This window comes from Bidens hawaiensis, unplaced genomic scaffold, assembly GCF_021521415.1.
Source record: "Bidens hawaiensis isolate Kalapana, Puna unplaced genomic scaffold, B.hawaiensis_p1.1 tig00008253_1, whole genome shotgun sequence".
Taxonomy (NCBI): domain Eukaryota; kingdom Viridiplantae; phylum Streptophyta; class Magnoliopsida; order Asterales; family Asteraceae; genus Bidens; species Bidens hawaiensis.
Window position 1 is genome coordinate 419,712 of NW_027491587.1, and position 8,438 is coordinate 428,149.

The 8,438-nt window shown below is 32.9% G+C and overlaps 1 pseudogene across 1 annotated transcript; it reads left to right on the forward strand.

Moving 5' to 3' along the window:
• The first annotated feature begins 203 nt into the window (after positions 1–203).
• Positions 204–8,195, forward strand: LOC143637366 (protein DJ-1 homolog D-like; annotated as a pseudogene). Its single transcript, XR_013154417.1, has 5 exons — positions 204–272; positions 341–457; positions 879–1,323; positions 5,184–5,549; positions 7,506–8,195. The product of XR_013154417.1 is annotated as a protein DJ-1 homolog D-like (transcript).
• Positions 8,196–8,438: the final 243 nt, after the last annotated feature.

Consider the following 8,438-nt stretch of genomic DNA (forward strand, 5'->3'; position numbering starts at 1 on the left):
AAGTAATTTATTTATATTTAACAACTTATAACTTGAATGGACTGACTATATATGTGAATCTCAATATACCAAAGGGACGTATTGAGTAAGATCAGATAATCGAAGGGGCTAAATAACTCAAAGCGGCAGTATCATCTGGTTTCTTCTTTCTAGTCCACAATCTGAGCTCAAAATTATTATTATTATTATTATTATTATTATTATTATTATTAACAATGGCGAATTCAAAGAAAATCTTAATGATATGCGGCGATTACATGGAAGACTCTGAGGTTTCATCTTCTTACTCTTACTTTGATTGAATTGTTAACATCGATGTTGAATTGATTGGATTTTGCAGGCGATGGTTCCGTTTCAGGCGTTACAAGCTTACGGACTATCCGTTGACGCTGTTTGCCCCGGTAAAAAGTCCGGTGACGTTTGTCGCACTGCTGTTCATCAACTTTCTGCTCATCAGGTCCTCTTTTCTTTTATTATTATTATTATTATTATTGTTATTGTTAATTAAGTAGATAGGTTAGTGATTATTAGGAAATTCATACTTATTATATAGGAGTCAAATTACTCATTTAACCTTACTCGCTGCTGTTATACTCACCTGCTAACTTTTTTACACAAACACTAGCTAGTATAACTAACTAGTTCATTTCAGGATATATTCTAATAACTAATACATCGTCTAAGCATGTATCGTAGTTATCAGAGGCGCCAGGTGCATAGGCCTCGTTTGGGGCCTAGGCGAGGGCGTAAGTAAAAAAAAGTTAACAACTCTTAGAAACTTGAGTAGTGAGCTTTCAAACACGCACACACCAGAAGTAAGATAGACCTGTTACTTTAGTAGTTAGTAATCTTATTATAGTTTACTTTGGTTTTAACAGACATACACTGAGTCACGTGGACACAACTTCACTCTCAATGCCACATTTGATGAAATTGATGCAAGCACATATGACGGCTTGGTTCTGCCAGGTGGACGTGCACCCCGAGTATCTTGCTTTGAATGACTCTGTTCTTAACCTGGTCACACATTTTGCTAAATCTGGAAAACCAATTGCCTCCGTGTGTCATGGACAACTTATCTTGGCGGCTGCTGCGGATGTAGTAAAAGGTCGGAAAGTTACAGCATATCCTACTGTGGGACCCGTGCTCGTTTCTGCTGGTGCTCATTGTGTGCAACCCAAGACAATGGCTGCATGCACGGTTGATGGGAATTTAGTCACTGCAGCTACTTACTCTGGTCACCCTGAGTTTATCCGTCATTTTCTTAAGGTGTTAGGAGCTACTGTAACCGGTTCCGACAAACGTGTTCTATTCCTTTGTGGGGTAAGTTTCAATTTCTTTCTTATGCAATGTTCAATCACTTCTACTTAAGCGCATGTGTGGGTCGCTTTGGCCACAAACCGAACCAAAAACTGAAATTTCGGTTTTTGAAAACAGTTTGCCATTTGGGTTTGAAATATTTGGGCCGAAAAAAATTGACCCAAAATAATGAATTTGGGCCTAAATCTTTGGGTCTAAATTTTTTCGTAATTGGTAAGTAATTGTTTATTTATACGTTTGGGCTAAACTATTTGTGTTACACTATTTATTGAATTCTTATAAGTTATTTAACATTCAAAATTAAACATAAAAATTCATAAATTTGGTTTGGTTTGGTTTTTTTCGGTATTAATTAAATGCCAAACTGAAACCTAACCAAAAGTTTGTTTTTTACAAAATTATAAAACCAAACCGTAATTTTTTGTTTGGGTACGGTCATTTAGATCTTTTTTTTCTCTTTGGTTTCTGGTTGATTTTTTTATTAATATATTTGTGTTTTTCTTAGCTACTAATTTCATCTTTATATGTCACATTATGGGACAAATTTTCACCTTTTTTCTTTATTTCTTTCTTTTTGTTCGTTTGTTTTTTTCTCTTTTTGGTCTCACTAATGTAGGGTAAAGTTAAAATACAAAGTACAACAAAAATGGATAAATGAGAAGGGTGAGAAGGAATCTAATCCATTGATCTTAAATTTGGATGGTGGAGATTAATTTAAAAATAAAAATTGATGAAAAGGGCATGAAGGTAATAACCCACTTATGATGACTTTCTCTCTCCACATGCAAGACACATGTCAATTTCTCCATCATTTTAATGCGTTTATAACTTTTTCATACGACATTTTTTATAGAATTTTTTTTACCATAATAACAAACGTTTTTTAATCTTTAATATGAATATCAAATTGTTATATAAAAATAAAAAAAAGTTAGTGGGTTTTTTTATATTGTGTTATTTGGTTGTTCCTTGTGTTTTTTAATTGAGTTTTTTTATGCATTGTGTTATAAATTTTGGTCATTGTGTTTTTCAATTGGTACTCATATTCAAGATAAACATTAAAACAAAGATTACATCATTGTGTCTTTATGCTCAACATTTGTCTTTCTACTTATCATTGTGTTTTAGTCATTGTGATCAACATTCACTTAAGTTGAGACAAATAGTATTATGTTCATTGTGTATTACGTTCAAGTTATTATGTAATATATAGATTCCATTGTGTTTTACGTTTCAGGTCATTGTGTTATATGTATTTATCATTGTGTCTTACGTTTCAGGCCATTGTGTTATATGTATTCATTATTGTGTTTTACGTTTCAGGTTATTGTGTAATATGTATTCATCATTGTGTTTTATATATTACATAATTCGTTGATATTTTTCATTATATATACATATTATTACACAATGGTGTTATTAGTATTTAAAAAAACACAATGATCAGTTGAAAGACACAATGGCGTAAAAAACACATTGACAAATAGAAAGACACAATGGTAAGAAAAAAAGACATAATGACGTAATTTTTCTTTAATTTTTATATAACAAAATCATACTCAAATAAAAGATAAAAAAATGCTTGTTATTATGGTGAATTTTAATTTTTAAAAATTATCATATGAAAAAGTTACGGGCGTTTAAAAATGATGGGGGGATTAACATGTGACTTGCATGTGGAGAGAGAAAATGTGTACTATTACTTTTATACCCTTTTTCCTTTGGTCAATACTTGACACATGTCAATTAATTATAGCTTCTCACACTTCTCATTTTTGTTGCACTTTGTTGAATAACTCAACCCCATTAAGACAGAATTACAGAAATTGTCCTTTATACACCAAATTTCAGTGGTTGTCCTTTATCTTTAAAAGTAACATAATTTGTACTTTACGTTTCCAAATGTTACACCGTTTGTCCTTTAGCCCTAACCCAGTTAGTTTTTCTCGTTAACTCAGGTCACATGCCTTGCACATGAGGGCAAATTGGTACTTTTACCCATTTAATTGAAAAGACATTATAATATCCATTCATATAAGTATAATATATATATATATATATATATACAGAAGATGGTTCAAATAAAAAAAGTGTGAGAATGCTTTAAAATAAAAGCAAACCACAAAAATAGGAAACTATACGATTTTTAGAAACTACTAATCTCAACCGCTAGATCCTAGATCCAAGGGTCTAGATCTCTTCTTATGCTTCTCACAAAATTATTGTTTTTACATTAACCCTACCCTACCCTATATATATATATATATATATATATGACAAAATGGCAAAACACGTTCTTTATGTTTGAACGTTTTTTAATAGACGTCCTTTAGCAAAAGACATGGCAGAAAACGTATTTTATGTTTCAAATTTCGTTCACGTTACATCCTTTCGTACTAACCCAGTTAAATTTTTTCGTTAAATGTGGTCATGTGCTTTGCACATGAGGGGGAGAGAGAGAGAGAGAGAGAGAGAGAGTTTTTATATATTTATAATCTTTTAATTAATTATTAGTATTTTTTTAAATGATAGGTAAAATGACTAATTTGCCCTCATGTGCAAGTCATGTGACCTGTGATAATGGAAAAAACTAACTGGGTTAGGGCTAAAGGACAAACGATGTAACATTTGGAAATGTAAAGTATAAATTATGTTACTTTTAAAGATAAAAGACAACCACTGAAATTTGATGTAAACGTAAAGGACAATTTCTGTAATTCTGTCCCCCATTAATGTATGTATAAGTTTTCAACTTTTTACCATTAACTGGTTTCACGGGCTAGAATGTTGCTCACTTGGCTTCCAAATTATTAAAAAATGATTATGTAGACAAAATATATGATTAAATATGCTGATGTGAATGTTTGATTTTTCAATTGTTTTCCAAGTTTCTTTCTGTTGTAAATTGTAATAAATTCTTATAAGAAAACAAACATATTTTCGTCATAGTTGGTGAACTCTAGCTTTAAGTGTGGACTTTGGTAGTTTGAAAAGGGTAAATTGCACGTAAATGGATGTTATCTTTTGCCAATTTCAACAAGGGACCTGGTTACTGGTACAGCCCTTAGTTATTAAGATAGTTATAACTGACAAGCTAAGGACGCACCAGGGTAGATAGAAGACCACTACTGGGCGAAAATCCATTATTATAGTTTGAATTATTTATTAATTTATCTTTATTCTTCGTATAACATTATTTTAATCCAGATTTTTAGGAATATTTTTAACCAGGATTTGTTTTAACTTTTAACTCTAGATTTAGGAGAGACTATTTTAAATAACAGTTGTTTTAGGTTCTATGATTTGTTGTCTGTGTTCTGAAGTAAGCCTTTTTTGTGTTTAGGGAAGCTTTCTATCAATTGAATTTTCAGTTTATTTAGAAGATGTTTCGCTGCTTCATCGTAGTTGGTGTGTTTTAAATCCTGGTGTATTGTGTATGCATTTACCTGTTCACAAAGTCCCATTGAGCTAATTATAAGCTCTCCTACTTGAGGTGGTGTCAGAGTAGGTTTACCTCTCATGATCACCCTTGGTTCGGTGAGAATCAATTCATTTTCTTTAAAAAAAACAAAAGGAATATCATCTATTTATTTTTTCCTTCTTGAATCAGTAACCTTTGATTTTTCAACATTTGGATTTTGCCTACTTGTGATTCCACTTTTCGTGAATTTACTGTTGAGATTCATTAGGAATGTCTTATTCTCCCTTTACAGTTTTTGGAATTATAGACACTGTGATTGTTTTAACCTTTCTCATTTGTTTATAAGAATCTAGCACCATATATAAATGTTGGTTATGAAAGTAAGTTCCATGGATAAACTAAAAGCAGGATTCTTTAACACATAAGCTTTGACCTATTGCAGGATTACATGGAAGACTATGAGGTAATGGTTCCTTTCCAGTCCCTTGAAGCTCTTGAATGCTGCCATGTGGATGCGATTTGCCCCAACAAGAAAGCGGGTGATACATGCCCTACAGCTGTCCATGATTTTGAGGGGGACCAAACATACAGTGAAAAACCGGGCCATGATTTCACACTAACTGCTAACTTCCATGACATTGATGCTTCAAGTTATGACGCTCTTGTCATCCCGGGAGGTCGAGCTCCAGAGTATCTCGCACTAGACCCTGCGGTTATTAAGCTGGTTAAACATTTTATGGATGCTGGAAAGCCCGTCGCGTCCATCTGCCATGGTCAACAGATTCTCTCTGCTGCTGGTGTTCTCAAGGTACATAAAAGGCTAACTATATAGGAGCCATTTTGTTCACCGACTGTTTGTTGAATATAATGCATTCACCTGTCGAATAGGGGTGTTCATTAACTGTATAAACTAACCGAACCGGCCAAACCAAAATTAATTGACTGGTTTGTTCGGTTTGAAACAGATATGGTTCGATTCACAGTTTGAATTTGCCAGTTTGGCGGTTAACGATGTTGAATCTGGAACCAGCTGTGTAAACTGAACTGGTCTTTTAACATTATTATTTATATTTTTTTCATTTTAGGAATACAAAGTTAAGTGTGTCTGTATATATATATATATATACACATATATATATATACACAAGAGAAAGTTAACGTACAAATGCTAACTGTGCAAATCAAGTGGTGTAATTATATATGCAAGTAGTGTAATGATGTAATTACATCGTAGTGTAAATACTATAATCACACTATGTTGTATTTATAATTACACTACTTGATTCGTACAATTAGCACGTTAAATTAATTTGTATTTGATCCAAACCCTATATATACATACATAAAATTTAATTGAAAAAAAAAGTTAAAATGCTGTCTAAAACTAAATTTAGAAAGTTATCCAAACCTGTAAAATCGCTAAATCGTAAATTGACCAATTTGGTGACCCAACCAACTCCGCCGGTTTGGCCCGGTTTTTTAAAAAATTGTTTTAACACCTTTACTAACCGTTGAAATATTGTTGTATTCACTAGCAGTAAATGGTTTATTATGATTCTCAAATATTTAGTAATACTCATTTGAACTAGGGGTGGCAATCTTGACCCAAACCCTTTCAAATGAGTCAATTTGAGTTGTTTTAAAAGTTAAATGAGTTGGTTTGGGTAAAAGGTTTTAAATAAATGGGTCAAAATAAGTCATTTGAAATTCCATCATTTTATTTTCGGGTCAAAATGGGTTGACAAGTTCAAAGAAATGGGTCGATGTGGGTTAGTGTTCTAAGGAAATGTGATAGGTTTCAGATTGGAAGGGGTTTTCATACAAGACAGGTTTCGGCACGAAACGGGTTTCAGATCGGAACGGGTTCGGTTCAGGTTTCAAGTCAACACGAGTTTTCACCCGTGGTGTGTTGGGTTTTGGTTTCTTTTGTTTCTTTCTAGTCGATTCCGGACTCATTTTTGTTCGTTTTTTCAGTTTTGTTTTTTTTTTCGGTTTGAATTCTTTTAGTTTTGTTTTAATTGATTTTTTCGATTTCGATTGATGTGGTCCAGTTTTGGCTTTTTGTTTCTTTGTTTCATTTTCGTCGATTCTTTCGGTTTCGGTTCGATTCTAGATGTTTTTTTTTATGGAACGAGGAAAACGTATGAAACATTTTAGTGTTTTTACTTTTTTTGTTTATGATTTATATTTTGAGTTATAATTTTTTTATTATTATTTTTGAATATTTTTTTTGAGGGTTTTTGATCTTAATTGAAAACCTCTCAAAAAAATTAAAAAAAAATAATTAAAAAAATCATAACTTAAAATATAAGTAAAAAACGAAAAATCTAAAAAAGCCAAAATGTTTCCGCCATTATTCTCGTTCACAAAAAAAAAAAAAAAAAACCTGGTTTGACCCTAACCTATATTGACCCAAACCAAAACAACCCTTTTTTAATTGACTCGTTTTGACCCAAACTCATTTTGACTCATACTCGTTTTGACCCATGACTCATTTCAACTCATGACTCGTTCGACCCAACCCAACCCATTTGCCACCTCTAATTTGAACCCACCAAACGAGGGGTGTTTATTTCAGAACCAACAATATGTTAAAAAACTATGAAAACCGCATAATGCAACATATTACTTGAAATGTGATACACAAGACGGTTATGTAACCGTCTTTGTTTCTCACTGTGATTATTCTTTATGCTTTATGTACCAGTTCATTATTTGGTTCTTGCATTTCTCAACAATTATATATACATATTGCATTTACCAGGGGAAGAAATGTACCGCATATCCTGCTGTGAAATTAAATGTGGTGTTGGGTGGTGCATCATGGTTGGAACCAGATCCAATAGATCGCTGCTTTACGGATGGAAATCTAGTAACGGGTGCAGCCTGGCCAGGGCATCCTCAGTTCATAGCTCAGTTGATGTCGTTGCTCGGTGTACAGGTGCGCTTTTAGTATGATGTGTTTGTACTATGATATGTTTGTGACTACAACCACCATACATTTTCTTGTACACGTAATGCTTGTAACCTTATGCTACTGATAATAAGTTTCGTGTATGGTGAGTTGATCGCCACCAAACAATCTCTGAGCACTTTTTGCACACGCCTTTCCTAAATCGTTGAGCTATCTCAAAAGATGTGCAAGAACCACTCATTTAAGCACGGTAGACCCATCCGCTGTATTGGACTGTTTCCATGTATTTGCAAGTGTAGCTCTATATTTATATATCTTGAATATAATCCCGTTTCAGACATTTAGTTGGTAACTTTTAAATAATAGCAAATCTAATCTAAAAGTGATAACTTAATAGTAATAGTATTAGTAGTGTAGTGGAAGTGACAGCTATTACAGATGGTGCTATGTTATTTAATGACAGTCGGGTCATGAGACAAATAAAACTAGTGGGATTTCCTGGTCCGATGCAGTGGGAATTCAGTTTCAGTTTGTTTGGTTTTAGGGTGTTGGTATAGTACTGGCACTCGGGTATATTGAGAGAAAAACCAAATAAATGTAGATGCGATTAGTGTATTACAACGACCGAAAACCATAGAAACGAATATTGGTACCAATGTTCGTATCGATTAGTTCTGTCACAAAATTTACGTATTTAGTTTTTAAAAATATCAAAATTGAATATCAAAATCTTTGTTGGCTAAACTTCAAAGTGAAAAAAGAAAAATTATACTAATTTTAAAT